We start from the raw sequence: 19,206 nt of genomic DNA, 5'->3' as shown, positions 1-19,206 counted from the left end.
GTGAAACATTTTGACACTCATCTGCTGTTCCTGCAATCATAACTCACCTTTCCTTCTTTAATTAATCCCTCTTTTAAATAGAGTCTGGTAGTATGTAATAGAACTTTGGCTACGAAAGATTATCTATCATATCTTTATATTATGGAGATGTGTATTGCCTACTTTACCTGATTTGGGGGCTTTAGCAAAATTCTGAGACAGTGTGTTGTTATATCAACCTGGAACTCGGAGAAGTTTGGTCTAAATGATCTGACACTATCTAGATGACATGGAAGGCTGTAATAAAGGCCAAAAATCACCTAGAAAAGTTATGGGCAGGGAAAAATACCTATAAAATCATACTGGGAAGCATTTATAGTTCTAGTGGAGGCAGAGAAGGCGATTTGAAAGGAGACCAAATATGACTATTTCTAAGAAAACAATCAGGAGAGTATGGTTTTGCAAGATCTCTAATATTTAGGATTCTCAGGTGGTGATAAATAAATTTCCTGTTGCTTATTAAAGCCAAAGGTATTTATTTAAAGTGTTATGTGATTTACAGTATTTTGGGGAAGATAATGAAATTGAGCCTGGATGTGTAGGAGCCTTAAGGAGATTAACCAGAAAAATGTCCAGACTCATCTGGATATGCTCTAGCTATCATCTCACTAAATATGGCATCTATAGCATTAGAGTGAGAACACCAAACACTCCACTGTGCTCACGCCGAAGAACTGGATGTATCTGCTACCATACTTGTCTGTGGAGCCTAGAATCCTGCCTTGAAACCTGGCATTGTAAACCTAAGGGCCATCGGTAAAATGAAGAGCCATTTCACTTTATTGTCCGGAAAAGAAGGTGCTCTGCATCTTGTCAAAAGATGAGTGGGGTATGAGAATGTGAATCAAGTTTCTATAAAACTCTTGAAAGCATGGGCACTGAAGGAGGGAGAACAACTGGAAGCATTTACCAACTTTGTTTTCTTTTGTTTTTCTTTAGGGTGATAGACATTAGCAGGCAGTTATGTACTCATTAAAAATATTTAAAAGGATCGTGAGATTAACAAGGTACAGATTAACATTCAAAATTCTTAAAAAGGCAAAAGGGAATAGGAGAAAGATTACAGTATTGAGCAACTGGCCTTTGATTGCAAAAACACCTTGTAGGGGTGCCTGGCTGACTCAGTTTGCGGGCATCCAACTCTTGATTTTGGCTCAGGTCTTGATCTCACAGTTCCTGGGATTGAGCCCTGTGTCAGGCTCTGCACTGAGTGTGGAGCCTGCCTGCAATTCTGTCTCTCCCTCTCTATCTGCCCCTCCCATGCTTGTGCTCTCTTTTTCTCTCTCTTAAAGTAAATAAACATTAAAAAATAAAAAGCACTTTGTTGGATAAAAACAGATGGGTGAAGGTGTGGATGTGCACAGATAAATTTTCAGGTAGAGATAGGAAAATAGAGGTATGCCTCTTATACATTTTAACGTCATCAAAATATGAATTATTATCATCAGCTGATATGGTGACAGGGAGTAGAAAGCAGGATGATTTGGGAAATCTGGAAAGAAATGTAAATTTTCTTAAGAAACAGTACTAAGAAGGGCACCTGGGTGGCTCAGTTGCTTAAGCCTCTGACTTCAGCTCAGGTCATGATCTCGTGGGTTGTGAGTTCGAGTCAGCTGTGCTGACAGCTCAGAGCCTGGAGCCTGCTTCGGATTCTTTGTCTCCCTCTTTCTCTGCCCCTGCCCTGCTCATGCTCTCTCTCTCTCTCTCTCTCTCTCTCTCTCTCACTCTCTCTCGCTCTCTCTCTCAAAAATAAATAAACATTAAAAAATATTTTAAAAAAAGAACAGTACTAAGATTACCAAGTTATGTTTAGAGTCCCTTTGACACACAGAATTATGATTTTAGTGTGAATTCAATTTGCCAGGTTATGTTATTTGGGTGTGATTAAAATAATGACTCATAGGCTAACCTGAATAAAATGGGAAATGAAGACAGGAGGTTGTTGATAGTAAAAAACTGATGATATGAATAAAGTATGGGTCATGTATGTTCAAAAATATTTAAGCAGAAATACCTGAGTAAGTATAGAGGATGGTTAGGAAATTGTTGTGATAGAATGGGATGCATGCTTTCAGAATTTTGGCATTGGTTAGTTTGGTGATGACAAATTCTGAAATGTGACCTTGGAATTGAGTGTCTGAAATGTCGTGTGTTGGGGAGAGGGAAGGTCATTGATGATTGATGATAAGGAAGTAAATAAACTGACAAGAATACTGGAATATTCACAAAGGAGTTTTTGGCTCCAGAAAGAATCACTGGAGTTCACAGGGGGAAAAAAAAACTATGAACCAGTTTGAGAACTAAAATTTTCATTGGATCAGTGGGGTCACTCATTAAAATCAAGAGGTGAGGTGGGGAAGTCTGTAGATGGAGAGGCTGGTATCTGTAGTGATCTCTGTGAATATCAGATGAGCAGGGTTTTTTGTTTTGTTGTTCTGCTCTTAGTTTTTGCTTTGTTATAATAAAGTAGAAGCTTGGTGTTCTGCAATACAAATTGTGAACAAAGAATATGATTATCCTGCCAATTTGTGTACAAAAGTAAACAGGGTTTGAAGTGGGGGTCAAGAAGGAAGTGCTCCCTGGCTGCAGTCACACTTTGGTTAAAGAGACAATGGTAATATTTTGCGAATTGGTTGAGATGTAGGAGAGTTGGATGATCATGTTTTAGGAAACCAGAGAGCATCTTAAAAGGATTTACAAGAAAGGAATATATGGATGAATTATTTGGTCACATTAAGAGAATGAGAGTGAACTACGGGAAGACACTTGAATAAAGGAGAAACTTAGCCTTCAGGCAATTGATTAGATCAAGCAGATCTGGGAGGCGGTGGTCTAAATCCTGAGAGTCTTTTGGAAGATATTTGCATCAGTCTGAATCTTCTGAGGAGCAAACAGCAGGATGGAATTTCATGCAAAAGAGCACCTAGGAGAGCACCTGGGAGAGCTGGCAAATTAGGAGGCAGGGAGAAATTCAGCCCTCCGTGTAGACCCAGCCTATGAAATAAATAAATAAATGATGGAAAGAGGAAAGTTTGTGTTGAAAGAGCCTAGGACAATAGCGCAGCTCTGAGAGAATTTTGGGCATAATGGATAGGGAGTCCCCAAGTAAAGATTGCCCATTGGAGGAGTCCTATGTTGAGCAGAAATAGTGCAGTTCTAGACCCTGCCATGCTCGGTGAATGGCTGGGGAACATCACCTCAGTGCATGAGAGACACCAAGGAATCTCAGCCTCTCTTAAGGAGATCTTCAAAGCACGCCTCCACGACTACCTCAGGTCAACATTCCACTCTGGTGCCATCAGACTGAGCAAGTTTTAGTTTTATGGAAGCTCCCTGAAAGAAATTCCCTGAGATAGCACATTTTTCCCCTAAAATGAATCATATCATAAACTTTTAAAGTTTCCATTAGGCTCACATTTTAGTGGAAAGGATTGGGGAAAACGTATTCACAAAATAAACAATGTAATTATACCATATGGTAAGTTCTGTGAAGTTTCCTTATGATGTCTTTGAAAAAAAGATGAAGATAAATGACTTTGTATGTAGTGTAAATTGATTAATTTACAACTTTTTGAACGGCCTTGCCCTCAAAATACTGAATTGCTGATCAATGTTAGAACACAAGAGATTTTTGAGTGACATTGAAGACCTGACCTTTAACTGTCTCCCATTCCACTTTTATTGTTTTAATCAAGGAGCTGAACATTTGAAAAGTCAGTAGGTGGTGGGAAGCTGATGGGGGACACTGAGTGTTGTGGTTGCAAGGAATAAAAGAATCATAATACAAAAGGATCTCAAATATCTGCTCTGGCAGACTAGAACATACTAAATACAACAAGATAGCTCACAGTTCCACCATTGTAAGTGCAAGATAGTGAGAGTTACATTCTGTTTGCCATGTCCAGGAAAAGTACTGGCACTCCTGCATTCAGATTTAGATGTCATATTTTAAAAAGACAATTTAAAAAGACAATTGAAAGAGTTTACCTAGGGTACACACAAGACAGGCAGGTGACTTAAAGCTACTTTCATCCTTTTTTTTTTTTTTTTTTTTACTGTTTATTCATTTTGAGAGACAGAGGTGGGGGCGGGGCAGAGAGAATCCCAAGCAGACTTCACACCATCAGTATAGAGCCTGACATGGGGCTCAATCCCATGAACTGTGAGAACATGACCTGAGCTGAAATCAAGAGTCAGACGCTTAACCCACTGAGCCACCCAGTGCCCCAAAACATTCTTAATGTTAGTCACTGGAGGTTGGCATCTCATTGGTGTTAGGTTTAAACCTTAAACTCTGTTTCAGATTCTGTGTCTCCCTCTCTCTGACCCTCCCCCATTCATGCTCTGTCTCTCTCTGTCTCAAAAATAAATAAACGTTAAAAAAAATGGGGTGCCTGGGTGGCTCAGTTGGTTAAGCAGTGGACTTCGGCTCAGGTCATGATCTCACGGTCCGTGAGTTCGAGCCCCACGTCGGGCTCTGTGCTGACAGCTCAGAGCCTGGAGCCCGTTTCAGATTCTGTGTCTCCCTCTCTCTGACCCTTCCCCGTTCATGCTCTGTCTCTCTCTGTCTCAAAAATAAATAAACGTTAAAAAAATAAATACAAATAAAAAAAATAAACCTTAAACTTATAAGCATGTGCCAGAAGACCTTCTATTTGCTTGTGAATACCAACACCTTGTTGCATCAAGGACTTTGAACTTGCTCTTCTCTTTCTGTGAATATTCCACTCCCTCTGCTCCTAGTATCAGCACTGTCACCTCAGTGGTTCTGAGGGGATGAAATGTACATGTAAGCACTTACATGCACACATTCATGGACACACACACACACACACACACACACCATCTTTTGTCAAGACTTGCTTCTCCAGTGTCTAACATGGTCCTTGTTGCATATGACTCATCTAGCAAGTGCTTATTCAAGAACTGATATGAGAAATATTTTTGAAGAAATGAACATGCTTACCTTGAGAGAAGAGTCTTGGGAGAGAAGGATAGGAATTAAGTAATTGTTTAAAATAATTGGAAGGCCTTCTTTTAGAAGATCCATTAAGTTGTTTGGGTAAAGTGGTGCCTGGCTGGCTCAGTCAGTAGAGCATGTGACTCTTGACCTTGCTGTCATGAGTTTGAGCCCTTTGTTGGGAGTAGAGTTTACTTTTGAGAAAGGTTGTTGCGGGGGTGCCTGGGTGGCTCAGTCAGTTAAGTGTCCATCCTCAGCCAGATCATGATCTCATGATTCGTGAGTTTGAGCCCTGCGTTGGGCTCTGTGCTGACAGCTCAGAGCCTAGAGCCTGCCTTGGATTCTGTGTCTCCCTCTCTCTCTGTCCCTCCCCTGCTCACACTCTGTCTGTCTGTCTGTCTGTCTCTCTCTCAAAGAATGAATACACATTAAAACAAAATTTAAAAAAAGAAGAAGAAGAAGAAGAAGAAGAAGAAGAAGAAGAAGAAGAAGAAGAAGAAGAAGAAGAAGAAGGAAGAAGAAGAAATAATGTTGTTTGGGTGAAATAGCAAGTGACAGAACTGCAAGAGACAAGTTAAAGCTATGGGGCCAGAGTTTATTTGACACTTGGGAAAGCTTTCTAAAAGGTAATTATTTTTTTTTAATTTTTTTAATGTTTATTTTTGAGAGAGAGAGAGAGATTGAGTCAGAGCACGAGGAGGGGAGGGACTGAGACAGAGGGAGACACAGAATCCAAGGCAGGATCCAGGCTCCAGGCTCTGAACTGTCAGCATAGAGATGGACACTGGGCTTGAACTCACAAGCGGTGAGATCATGACCTGAGCTGAAGTTGGACATTTCACCGACTAAGCCACCCAGGTGCTCCTAAAAGGAATAATTATTGACAGAATAGACTACTTTTTGAGATACCCAAATTTTCTGTCACTAAAAATGTTCAGACACCTTATTTTTTATGTAGGAATATTTTCTTTTCACATTACCACATCTCTGAAATTGGAATGTCTCTTTCATGTGATATTATTTTAAAATTACTATTATAATTATTATTTTCCATGTATTTCAAATCATTAGAAATCGTCAGCGTTAAATGAAGAATAGTTGTCACAAGATTGAAAGATAATCCTAAATATTACCTCCCAGAAATCAAATGGTTGTGGGAAGAGGAGGGTTGATGGTGATTAGATGTTTAATAGCATTCCTGAAGTAGGCGAGTAATATTATCTTGCCACTGCTACTGATAATGGAGAGGATGGTCTTGTGTGGGAAAAAAATAAGCATCTTTGACTCTTGAGTTGGCTGATTCAAAAGAATAAGATTCTGGGGGTGTAGAAATTTTAGAATTCATTAACCAATTTATGTTGCTTTTATTTTGCTTTTAATGTATGCACAAAAGTCATGTATGAAAAGATGTCCATGCCTAATTAAGTACAGAAGGCTTTCGTAAGTACGCAGCTTAAATGCTGAGAAGGCACTGTATTGTAGTTTAATTGGTGGTGGTTTTATTTCCTTTCAAATGGTACGTAAACTAACACATGTCTACGATCAATTTTATCTTATATTCCATGAAGTATGATATAGATTTTAGGTTATGCTACCTTTAAAAGGGGGTGTTGAAGAGCATACAGAATTATATGGATAATTGGAACCTAACATATTTCCACGATATTTCAATCTTAAATTTCTTTGCTTAGTGCTATGGCTTGAATTGTGGCCCACCAAAAGACATGTTCAAGTCCTGCCCCCCATATCCATTAATGTGGCCTTATATGGCAGTAGAATATTTGCAAATGTAGTCATGTTAAGGTGAGGTTATACTGAACTAAAGTGGGTCCTAATCCAATATGCCTGGTGTCCACCTAAGAAAAGAGAGACACAGGGAGGAAAATGCCCCATGAAGACACAGAGATACAGAGGGAAGAGGGTCATATATGGATAGAAGCAGACTGGCGATATGATTTCAAAAGCCAAGAAACAGCTGGGGCTACCAGAAGCTAGAGGGGGCAAAAGAAAGATCTTTCTCCAGAGGTTTTAGAGGAAGTGTGACCCTGACAAAACCTTGATTTTGGGATTCCAGGCTCAAGAACTGTGAAACAAAAAAACTTCTCTTGCTTTAAAATCTGTATTAGTTTGTTAGAGCTGCCATAATAAACTATGACAAACTGGGTGACTTAAAATAACAGAAATTTATTCTCTCACAGTTCTGGAGTCCAGAAGTCTGAAATCAGTGTGTTTGCAAGACCAGGATTTCTCAATGACTCTAGGGGAGAATTTATTCTCTACCTTCTTTTTAGCTCTGGGGCAGTTGCAGGCAATCATTGGCTTTCCTTAGCTTGTGAGGGCAGAACTTCAATCTCTGCCCCCATTGTTATACTCTTCCCCTGTGTCTCTAAATCTTCTCCTTATAAGGACATCAGTAGTATTGGGTTAAGAGCCCACCCTACATACTATGACCTTATTTTAACTAATTACAGCTGCAACAACCCTCCTTCCAAATAAGATAATTTTCTGAGGTACTAGGGGTTAATACTTCAATATATCTTTTTGGAGCCTACAATTCAATTCATAACACCTAGTAAATTCACACATCAAAATGTGATTTTTCCATATTGGTTAGCTAAAAATCTCGGAAACATATCTTTAGTTTCGTGATACTAAAAACATGACTTCTTTTACATACCTTTTAATCCATGTTCTTAGACGAAATGCTCATTTGTGGCTACGGAATGTCTAAATAATGTACTTTGGGTGTTAAACATTCACAAATGTAAAGAATGTTATTTTCATCCGGGAGTCTGACACCTTCATTTCATTATATATATATTTCACTGTCACTATTAGGAAGAAATGATAGAGAATGTTTCTAGGACTATGAAATTTTAATATTTGAGTTAATTATTAATCATTAATGGAAAAAGATGATTACATCATCTTACCTATTCTTTTCAAAACTAAACTATTATTTAAAATATATAATTCAAAAGACATATGATAGCTATTTCTACCCTGATAACAATAAGCTGTCCACTTAATGCAGTTATCAATATATTCTGAATTGAACTGTTTTCAGAGATTAACTTGTCCAGCTGGTATCCACTTATATTTCCCATTATGACAGTTTAAACACCTAGAACTCGTGTTTGTAATGTTTCTTCCTTCTCTAATAAGTTAAGTGATTTGGTTTTTCAGTGCTGTTCTTAGTAAGTGCCGTGACTAATATGATCTTTGAATCTATGAATCTTTCCTACAATAATTTGGCAATTTAATTGAAAACATCTAGAGTGTGTGTGTGTGTGTGTGTGTGTGCATGTGTGCACAGGCATGCACATACATGAAAGGCCATTTTTGATCACTGATTCGTCCCATAGTTGGAGTAAAAAAAAAGAGTATTTCATTCAAAAACCAATTTAGAATAGTTTTATTTTCGTGGGTGAAGCACCACAAATTTCCCTTCTAGTAGACCTATCACAATTCAACATGTACTAACATCTAATTGGAACACACCATCTGTTTACTAGAAATGAAACGCTTTGTGTCACATTGATCAATTCATTTGTCAGATTTGGGATGAAGAAAAGTCACTAGTGTAATTCTGAAACTCTCTCGTGGTTAATACCCAGCGTAATCCAAAGCAACACTCCTAAGAAGATTCCTAGATTTAAGCTTGTTTCTTACATCCTTTAAGGTAGCATTCTCCCTCCTACTATCAAAAAAAAAAAAAAAGGAGATAGTTCCTTTCTATGAAAAATGAGACAAGAGCTAGTGTGAGAAAGGGACAACCCTTTTAAAAGAATGATTAAACTATGATGGGTAATCTTAAAAGATTTATCCAAAAGGAATGCCATTGGGGTCCTGGGGATCGGCAAGCATCTAGTTACATCTCTAAGCTCCTGCAGATGGAAAGGTCTTTCAATGAACTGAAGAGAGATCTGATAACACTTTCTCTGACTTCCTGTTGTGAAGAATTAGGGCCTTAAAATAATTCCACTCAAGGTCAAAGGACTTCAGCTGCTCCAACGTGCCCCTATTAACTTGGCATTAAAGAAGTTAAACAAAGTCTACCTTTCCCCATCCAGAAATAAAGAGACCAGTCACATTCATTATAATCTGTCCTATAAGCTACAGAATACTTAATGAATTTTGATTAATACTTATATGAGAAATACCTTTTCTTTATGAAATGTCAAGATAGGTTCTCATAAATCACTAGGTTTCCTTGGAAATCAACAGATAAATTGAATATTAATGTTCTCTGTTTATTGTCTTGAGATATCCTTATTTAAGTTTACAAAAAAAAAATACCAGAAGCTAAATTTTTTGCTATTCAAGGAAGTAAACTATGAGAAGATAGCCTATTGATAAACATCAGCCACAGATAGCAAAGGCAAGGATACAATCTGTTCTGTGGATCCACAAGAGAAGAAGGTAGATTCATGGGTAGAATCTGTGAGCAAATAATGTTAGGCTTAAAAAAGGAGAGAATTTTCTAACTGGTTGTTTAAAAGGGGAAGGAGATCTTTTCAGAGAAAGTTCTCAAGAGTGAACTTTTCAGGCTATACTCCATGCAACAGCTTCCTCTCCCTCTTTCGGATAGCTTCTGAGTTTTTAGGGAGGGGTCTCTGTAGTTTCATAGGAGCTGGCTCTTTTCACCAGGTATGCAACACGTGATCAAGAATAAGCCAGTCAGTGCATTCCATTCTAGGTAGGAGTGATTGACTCATATTTGGCATGTGACCTAAACCGATCCCAGGACGGTGCATTTCTGGGTCTTTCCTGGGAGTTTGGGGACAAAGATTCATCCTCTTTGACCAATGTGTGTGACAATGAATGTGCACTGTGAAACCACATAGTGTGAGGAGGTGGCGATCTGTGGATAAAGTGGGCACAGGGGAGAGAAAATACTAGAAAGAATAGCATGGAAAAGAAGCTGGAGTCCTGATGCCATGATGTACCAGAATCAAGTCATACCTGAACTAAGCCATGCCTCTGGGTTCAGTGACTAAATGAAAAAGTAAATTTTCAGTTTTTATTTATGTTCGTTTGAATGAAGTTTTATGTCATTTTGAACCAAAGCAAACTGATACAACCTGTCACTTGAGTTGCAGGAATATAGGGCAGAAGAGAATTCTATCATCAACATCATCATGACAGGCTATTGTATAGGAGGATTTTGCTACTTCTAGTTTGAATCACTAAAATTTGGGAGGGTATCTTTTTAAAATCAAGAAAAATATGAAGTTATCATATAATGATATAGTATCACTTAACTGGGAGTAAAAGAAGCATTTTAATAACTATCATTCCAAGAGTTGTGCACAAGTCAGACTTTTTTTCATTGTCTCAGCTCAAGTCCATATGTGTTTATTGTGTCTGTGAATATCATTCATCATGTATTGTGGAGAGAAACAGAGCAGCTGAAGATGACTGATCTAGAAGCCTATTTCAGGAGAATGTTTCCAAGGGGATGAGGCTATGAGCTAAAAACAGTAGCATTGGACCAGTAACCTAAAGATGGCAAACTTTGAGATTTGTGATTCTGTAATACCTGCATTTGCAAATTAAATCTTAGAAACCGGAATCCTCTTTCTGTTTTCTTGTTTGTATGTTTTTATATCAAGACATTTATTTTCGTTCTTATTTTGTCTTTCTGCGCTGGCAATAAATGATTTTTTAAAGTTTTTTAAATTTATTTTTTATGTTTATTTATTTTTGAGAGACAGAGAGAGACAGAGCGTGAGCAGGTGAGCAGGGGAGGGGCAGAGAGAGAGGGAGACATAGAATCAGAAGCAGGCTCCAGACTCCGAGCTGTCAGCACAGAGCCCAACGTGGGGCTTGAACACATGAACTGTGAGATCACGACCTGAGCCGATGTCGGATGCTTAACCAACTGAGCCATCCAGGCACCCCGGCAATAAATGATTTTTATTTCTAAAGATTTTATTGCTAAAGTCATTGCTGTTCTAGAGATCTACTTTTTACTTTCCCTGGTTTGTCAAAGGAATTCAGTGTCTTCATGTATATGCAAAGAGAAAGAATAAACAAACAAACAAAAAACCGGTTCGATTTACTTTAATATGTCAGTTCCAACATTTGGGCAAATCACTTAAGCTTACTGTGACTCAGCTTTCTTGATGTAAATGAGAATCATAATACTTTCCCTGCAGGTTTTTAATGAGTTTTGAGTGAGATAATGCAAGTAAAGTGCTCAGCACAGAGTCTGGCACGTGTTAACCACTCAGTAATTGCTTTCATTTGAATGAAATGAATCTAATATATATGACTCAGATGGCCTGTGGTGAAAACTCCAATTTTAAAAGCTATATTGAAACTGGAGAAAGAAAACACCTAATATTTCATATTGCAGATCCCCAAACATTTTGATATATATCTTTTTTTTAAATTTCGCATAGAAGTGATTTTAGCATCATTATTTCTAACTTACAGATGGGGGAACTGAGGCTCAGAGAAGTGATGCAATTGCACACGAACCCGAAATGGCAGCTTTGGAGCCCAGATTCAGGGCTTCTGACTGTTAGCCCACTATTCTTCCTGCTCTGATCTCACTTCCTTTAATCATCATGACTTTTATGTGAAAACGCTCATAAAAGATTGTCACAAGATCACATGTGTACCGGTAAAGAGAAGGAGTTTGAGTACCCTAGAAGTTGGAAACTTATGCCTGATAAATCATCAAACGTCAATATGAATATGTATAAGCAGGGTCCAAGGAATGCAATGTACTTACTTTGAACATATCTTGAATATATGGAGCTTTGAAGAATTGAGGCAGTTTTAGCCCATTCATAGATCTGGATTAAAGAATATGTAGAGATTAAATATGATCATAAATACAATGATCATTATTTTGCATTAGGAGAATAATTTCTGTGGCCATTTTTTTTTAATTTTTTTTTTTTAACATTTATTTATTTTTGGGACAGAGAGAGACAGAGCATGAACGGGGGAGGGGCAGAGAGAGAGGGAGACACAGAATCGGAAACAGGCTCCAGGCTCTGAGCCATCAGCCCAGAGCCTGACGCGGGGCTCGAACTCACGGACTGCGAGATCGTGACCTGGCTGAAGTCAGACGCCCAACCGACTGCGCCACCCAGGCGCCCCATGTGGCCATTTTTAATGTATTTTCTCATTTTTAAAATTTGTAAAGTGCTACATAGTATGCCTAGAAAAACCTTCAAAAGTAAAAAAAAAATGTTAAAATTGTAGCTTTTAGATTAAGCAATATGAACAATCTCATTTAACATTTTCTCGTAAATGACCTGGATGAAACCGTGTTACTGAGAAATTTCCAGACTTGAAGCAGAATATAGTTTGGTGTGGGTAAATGCCAAGCAACTAAGAATAAACCATAGAGCTGAATGTTGGGGCTGTGTGGATTTGATATGTAAGAATGGGTATATTTTAGTGCAAACAAGAACATATGGTAAATCAGAACATATCAAGAACAAATCATGCACATATGGTAAAACATTTGAAAAATGTAGTGCAAATACTATCACAACGATGAACTTTCCTCTCACAGGTCATGGCAAAAATCTAGAGGTCATTGGAAGCAGAACCAATAGAGTGGTTAAGAAAAATGAATTTCAGGGCACCTGGGTGGCTCAGTCAGCTAAGCATCTGATTTTGATTCGGGCCATGATCTCACAGTTCATGGGTTCAAGCCCCACGTTGGGCTCTGTGCTGACAGCTCAGAGCCTGGAACCTGCTTCAGATTCTGTGTCTCCCTCTCTTTCTGCCCGCCCTCACTTGTGCTGTCTCTTTCTGTCTCTCAAAACTAAATAAATGTTAAAAAAAAACTAAAAAAACAAATAAATACAATCAATTTAGTGCTTGGCATCACGGTTAAAGGTAGTAGAATGAATTTATGTGAACTCTTACATTTCATTTTGGGGAAACAGTGCATGAGACCTGGAGTACTGTTTGTACTTGTGCATGCCAAGCTTTAAGAGAACTTTGATGGTATTATTACTCACCTGCTCGTTTGCTCATTCACGCCCTTCCTCATTAGTGACAGAGTAAAGTATAGTGGCTCAGGGTGTAGACATCTAGTCTGACCAGATGGTCAGCGGTAGTCTCTCTTTGCCAGCTGGCACCGTGCATCCTGACTTGATGACTGAGATCAGCACAGGCAATTGCTACAGTGCTAGGGCTTGAGCTAGAAAAAGGGGAAAGTTTACAGATCTGGAGGGGGCGGTGAAAAAACAGAGCGTGGAGCCAGTTTAATCATTAAAGTTATGTATATCATGCTAAAGAATTTAGAATTTTTCTGAAGTGATTTTGGGAGCAATTGAGGGATCTGTGCTTTGAGAATGTTGTCAGATAAGACTTGTATCGCCATGGACAGGTTGAGACTGGGTGAGTCGGTCCACTGATCTAACTTAACGCTAGTGCATTTTGTAATGTCTTTATGAATCCATAGCTGAGCCTATAGGATATAATGGAGAGATTTCTTAATATTTCCATCACCATTTATTAAACCTACTTTGGGGACTCTAAACATCTCTTAAAATTCATTGTACAATAAATGCCTCTTTTCTTCTTTTTCTTAAATTTCCATTTATTACTACGTTACACGTACCTAGACTCTCTCCCAAGCTTCCCAAAGGACTACTCAAGGAGACGTCAGTAGCAAACTTTCACTTAATCCCTCAAATATTTAAAGTATCTGAAAGCTCTTTTCTTCACTTACTGAGAGCTGCTGCTGTTCAGCATTGACAGCACAGATGTTTTCCCTCTTCATGTTGTCATAATTAGAAAACTCCAGCCCTGCTGTAAGGAAGTAGGAGTGATAAGGAATCCTTTAGTCAGTACATTGCCTTATGAAGTATGTCTGTATAAATGGAAATAATGCCAATAATAGAATGCGATTAAAAACTAAGGGTTTGACACCTGAAACTAATGTATCATTGTGTGTAACCTGTACATCAATTTCTTATTTATTTTTTGAACATCAATTTTTTAAAAACCACACACAAAGGGCTTGAAAATAAAAAGAAATTAAAAGAAAGTACAAAGTTGATAGTTAAATAGTAAATTCAGTGGTGTTTTACGCCCTAGAAACAAAACCCCACTTAGGTTTCTCCCTAAGTCCAAAAGACTTAGTGTGGATTTCTGCTTTTGTGTATATTCAAAGCATCTCCTGGGTCATTGCACAAACTGTTGCTAACTGTCCTAAGGCAATATGACCTTGTGCCTGTCTGAAGTTCTTTTTTTGAGATAAATACTAGCTTCCAAAATTTTTTGAGATGAATAAGATTTAGCTATGCCCCCACTGTCATGCTCCTGGTTTAAAATGCGAGACCTAAGAACAAACCTCCCTCCTCAAACAGATGGTTATGAAACAAACATTTACTAGTAAGCTGCTGGTAAAGTCGCTGTACTTTGTCTTTTGGGGAGCTCCAGTCCCACCTTACTAAAAACTTTACTCTGGGTAGATACAACAAATTTCCATAGGCAAGGTTCTGTGCCTTATAGTTGATATCTGGCATCAATAAATCTTCCACAACTGGTAACCGGGACTGTTCAGGGAAGAAACCTTGTGATCCATGTCTGAGAGGAAAGCCAAGAGTCTTCACCAGGTTCTTTTTTTTTAATGTTTATTTGTTTCCGAGACAGAGAGAGACAGAGCATGAGTCGGGGAGGGGCACAGAGAGAGGGAGACACAGAATCAGAAGCAGGCTCCAGGCTCTGAGCTGTCAGCACAGAGCCCGACGTGGGGCTCGAACTCACAAACCGTGAGATCATGACCTGAGCCGAAGTCAGACACTTAACCGACTGAGCCACCCAGGCGCCCCTTCACTGGATTCTTATACTATTTTTGTGAAAAAAACTGGGGGGTGCCTCTAAAGCATTTTTCAGCTCATGGCAAATAACCTGAATACCTTTAATTTTACAGGGATATCCCATCTCTATCATTCATCATGCCATACAACAGAATACTATCTTTACTGATAAAAACACATTTTTGAGCATTCATCATGTTGATTGGCAAAGCATCGGATTTTAACTGAGAAACGGATAGTGGTTGGCCTCTGGATCGTGCATGTGTGCTGACCTACCTTGTACACATGTAACATTTCAGTGAGAGTTAAGGTATGGATTCTTAAATAAATTACTGACACTACAAAAATCTTCCCCAACTTTAAACAAAGAGAATGTGATTTATGGTGATAAGGTCAAGGTAAAAAGGCTTATTAGTTGTACTATATCAAAGACTAAGAAGCTTGAATCTTAAATTGTAAAACTGTGTGCTAGTTCATGATCTCATGTGTTGCTTGTAGTATTGTTAAAAGCATCAGAACTCTGGAATCTCTAAGACCATGGAATCATCTTGGGAAACTCTCTAACCCCCAGACTCAGTTTCCTTACATGTTAAAAGGGTCAAAGTTCTTGCCTTGCAAGGTAGTGTGAGAATTAGATATTAACAGAATGGCGTTTAATGCTTTGCCTGCCCCCGCCCCGCCGCCTCAGTGCCCAATAAAAGGTGTTTCCTTTCCTTTTGCATTGACCAAACTGAAACGGCACCTGATAATTCAGAACACAGAAAGGTGCTGCTAAGTACCTACAGAATAAAATGTGGTTCCAGGAAACTTTATAGGTAAACACAAGAAAACATCCACGAAGAGGTTCTTTTTAGTTGAGTAAAAGCCATAATCTTTCTAATTTGGGGCTATCACAAAAAACAGAATAAACTAGACCTGAGAGCTGTGTTTTTCAATGAACTCCAGTAGGAGAAATAATTATGTTGCCTCTGAAGGGTTTGAACCACAGTGAACCTGTGTGGTCCTCCATTATAAAATGGCTTAGGCTTTTCTCGCTGATAATTTTATTAGTAATAATTGTTTTTTATCTTGTATTTTATTATCCTAGAATTACTTGTGTAACAAAAGAAAAGTATTATTTCCTTTTAGTTCTTTCTTTTCCATTTTTAAAATTCTTTAAGGAAATGGGGCTTGAAGAACGCTGATTGTTAATAATTGACAAGCTAATGTTTGCACCTGTGTCTGAATTGATACATATAAAATGTGAATGATACTGCTGAAAATAACAGTCATTAGAATACCTGCATAATTCTTAACTCTAAACACATTCTTTCACCTCCATGGGAAAAACAACTCAAACATTTGTCCTATCAAGAAATACCCTCTTAGAATAAAAAATATCCATTTCTTTGAAGAAATCTTTAAAATATGAGCAATGACTTCTGTTACAGTTATGTAGAGAGCCACTTTGGCCCACCCAGGGATTTGGGGGATTTCTTCTCTGAAATTACAACTTAATTTTTTCTGCAATTTAGGCTTGTTTAAGGATAGTGTTTAACTCTTTACATTACATAATTATTAAATAAAAATTACAAACTTCCTACCACCAGATCAATGCAAATTAAGAATTTTGCCTCAGTCTTGAAACTACAGGATGTGTGTGTGTGTGTGTGTGTGTGTGTGTGTGTGTGTGTGTGTTGGGGGGGAGGGAATGGTGAAGAACATAGAAGGTTAAAATATATCACATGTTACAAGAGCATTTAGAGTATCATTTGACATGCAGATTATTGCTTAGAATTTATTGGGCCTCCAATGTATTCTGCCCTTATTCGTTACAGTCTGGCTAACCTCTGAACTGGATTATAATGAAATGAATACTAATAACCAAAAATTATTGAGCACTTACTAGGTGTCAAGCACACTTCTGAGCAGTGTGCTTGGATTACCTCATTCAATCTCAATATTAGATTTAACTGAAGAATATCAGGAGTAATGGAAACTTTTTTACTATAGCTTATTATTTTTAATTGGCAATGAATTGGAATACACCGTGTCCATGGCTTTTAAAATAATTTTCCAATGATAGTTTCTTAAAATTTTCTTCAAATTCTGTGTCTGCCTTAAGCTCTAGCTCATATCTCAGTGTCTTGGTATTTCTTTTTCTTTGTCCTGATTTCTCTCTCTCCATGTTCTCTGCCTCCTATGCTTCTTTCTTCCCTTTGTACTTCCTCTTTTTTTTTAACATCTCTATCTTTGCTCTTCTCTTCTTTCTCTCTCTCTTTATATCCCTAAATTACGTTCTCCCTAAATTATATTTAGTACCTGTTTATCTTGCTTTTTCCACCCTCCCAAATCTTTTGCCATCAGCATGTAACTGATCCATTGATGCTTCTAAATTTTATTTAGATAAGGGTTTTGTCTCACACTCATGTTTCCTCTGTGTGAAGGAACATCTCATCTAATCAAGGATGGGTGACAGCGGCCCCAATTCTGTGCTGTTTAGGAAGTGCTTGTTCTAAGGAAACAATATGTATTCGTAGTAGTGGACAAACATGTTTAGCATTGACAATGGCTTTTATTTCTCTGCCAAAAAATGTCAGTAAATAAGAAGAAAAAAAAAGGCACACACCTTGAGAGATGGAATTCTCTTCTAATGTCAAGCAATTCCTAACTATGACACATAAATCCTGTCACAGCAAGATTTCCCTTTGATTGTTTTGATTCTATCAAAGTTGAGAATAAAAATTAGAGAGTAAAAGAAATTTTATACATTGTTATTTTATTTTATCCGCATCTGTTTAGTTCTTTGACCTCATGCCACCATGCTTTGAGAAATCTCTTTGATTAAGCTGGCCAAAGTAGCTAGGAATACTACTGGTATTATTAGTATTCAAACCCTCCCATAAGCTGGAGGGTTTGAACCTATTAATCTTTCTGGGCCTTTCCTGTGTCTGTGTAAAATAAGAAGATTGATATCTGTTTGAAGGCCATTGGCTGTCTCCTGATCTATAGTATGTACACCATCTACCTTATTCAATAGTAACCTGGTAAAGAGATGTTTAAGGCCTGAGATAATTCAATAAAGTAGCTTGCTAGGTTCTTGCCCCCAATAATTTAATAATACCAATGCTTTGTGATTTGTTTCAACTGAAATGTTTATTAGATCAATTCTGAGGTTGTAGTGGGAGTGTGTGTGAATCAGACACAGGGTTCAGCTAAGTCTCAATGGCAAACTATTTTGTTACATATTTCAAGTTTTAGGAATGATTTTTCAACCTCTCAGTTCTTACATTGGTTTATATTGCTCAAGTGTTCTTGCATGCATTGCCTTTAATTGATACAGTCCCTAGAAAATAACACAAACTAAGTTTCAGTGAAAACGTTTTATTATCTAAGAATTTTTCTCTCATTAAATTTGTATAGAAGTCATAATAGCAATTCCCACCTTATTAATAAAGCATGTTATCATTTCACTTAAGTACACAAAATGAAACAAGAAATATTTGTGGAAATTTTCAACAAATTTTTAAACACTGAATAATTTCTATAATTAATTACAAATTATTCTCTCTCATATTTTCTTTATCACACCCTTTCTGTTCCTGCTTCATTATAGCCTTTGTAAGATCCAGCTAATCTCATATATTCATATCTACTCATCTCTAAAAGCTAAACATCAACTGGCTCTCGACTTATCAGAAGTCATACAAAATTTATACAGGTGATGTGTAAATATCTCCATTAACAGATTTCTTTTCTGGAGCACCTGGGTGGCTCAGTCGGTTGAGCATCCAAGTACGGATCGGGTCATGGTCTCACAGTTCGTGGGTTCGAGCCCCGCCTTAGGCTCTGTGCTGACCGCTTGCTCAGAGCCTGGAGGCTGCTTCAGATTCTGTGTCTCCTTCTCTCTCTGCCCGTCCCCCGCTCACGCTTTGTCTCACTCTGTTTCTCAAAAGTAAATAAATGTAAAAAAATTTTTTTTAACAGAGATTCCTTTTCCTTTTTTGATCATAATGACTTTCAGTGATACTTTGCTTGATTTTTCCTGTACACTCTATTGTAGTTATCTTTTTTTTTTCTTTTTCTAGACGACTGGCTTGGACGTAGGCTGCTCATCTTACTCAATCCTTCCGGGTCCTGCTTTATCCTCCTTTACTCTGGCTTGGCGTCTGTTTTAACCTCGTTCTGTTCTTTCCCTGACTGTGGTTTGCCTGCCTCTCTCCAACTTTAAGCATGTAGGCTCAGTACTCTCTGACCTACTCAGCTACGTCTAGAACATTAGTTTGGGCCCATTCTGCTTTTATTCTTAAACATGTGATTTAATTAATGTCTAAATAAATTGTTCAACAACTAAATCACAATGATCGTACCTGCTATTTCCTTCAGGTGTTAGGTCTTGTCAACTTGTTTTTAAAATGAAAACACAAG

This window comes from Panthera leo, chromosome D1, assembly GCF_018350215.1.
Source record: "Panthera leo isolate Ple1 chromosome D1, P.leo_Ple1_pat1.1, whole genome shotgun sequence".
NCBI lineage: Eukaryota > Metazoa > Chordata > Mammalia > Carnivora > Felidae > Panthera > Panthera leo.
This window is presented reverse-complemented; position numbering follows the sequence as displayed.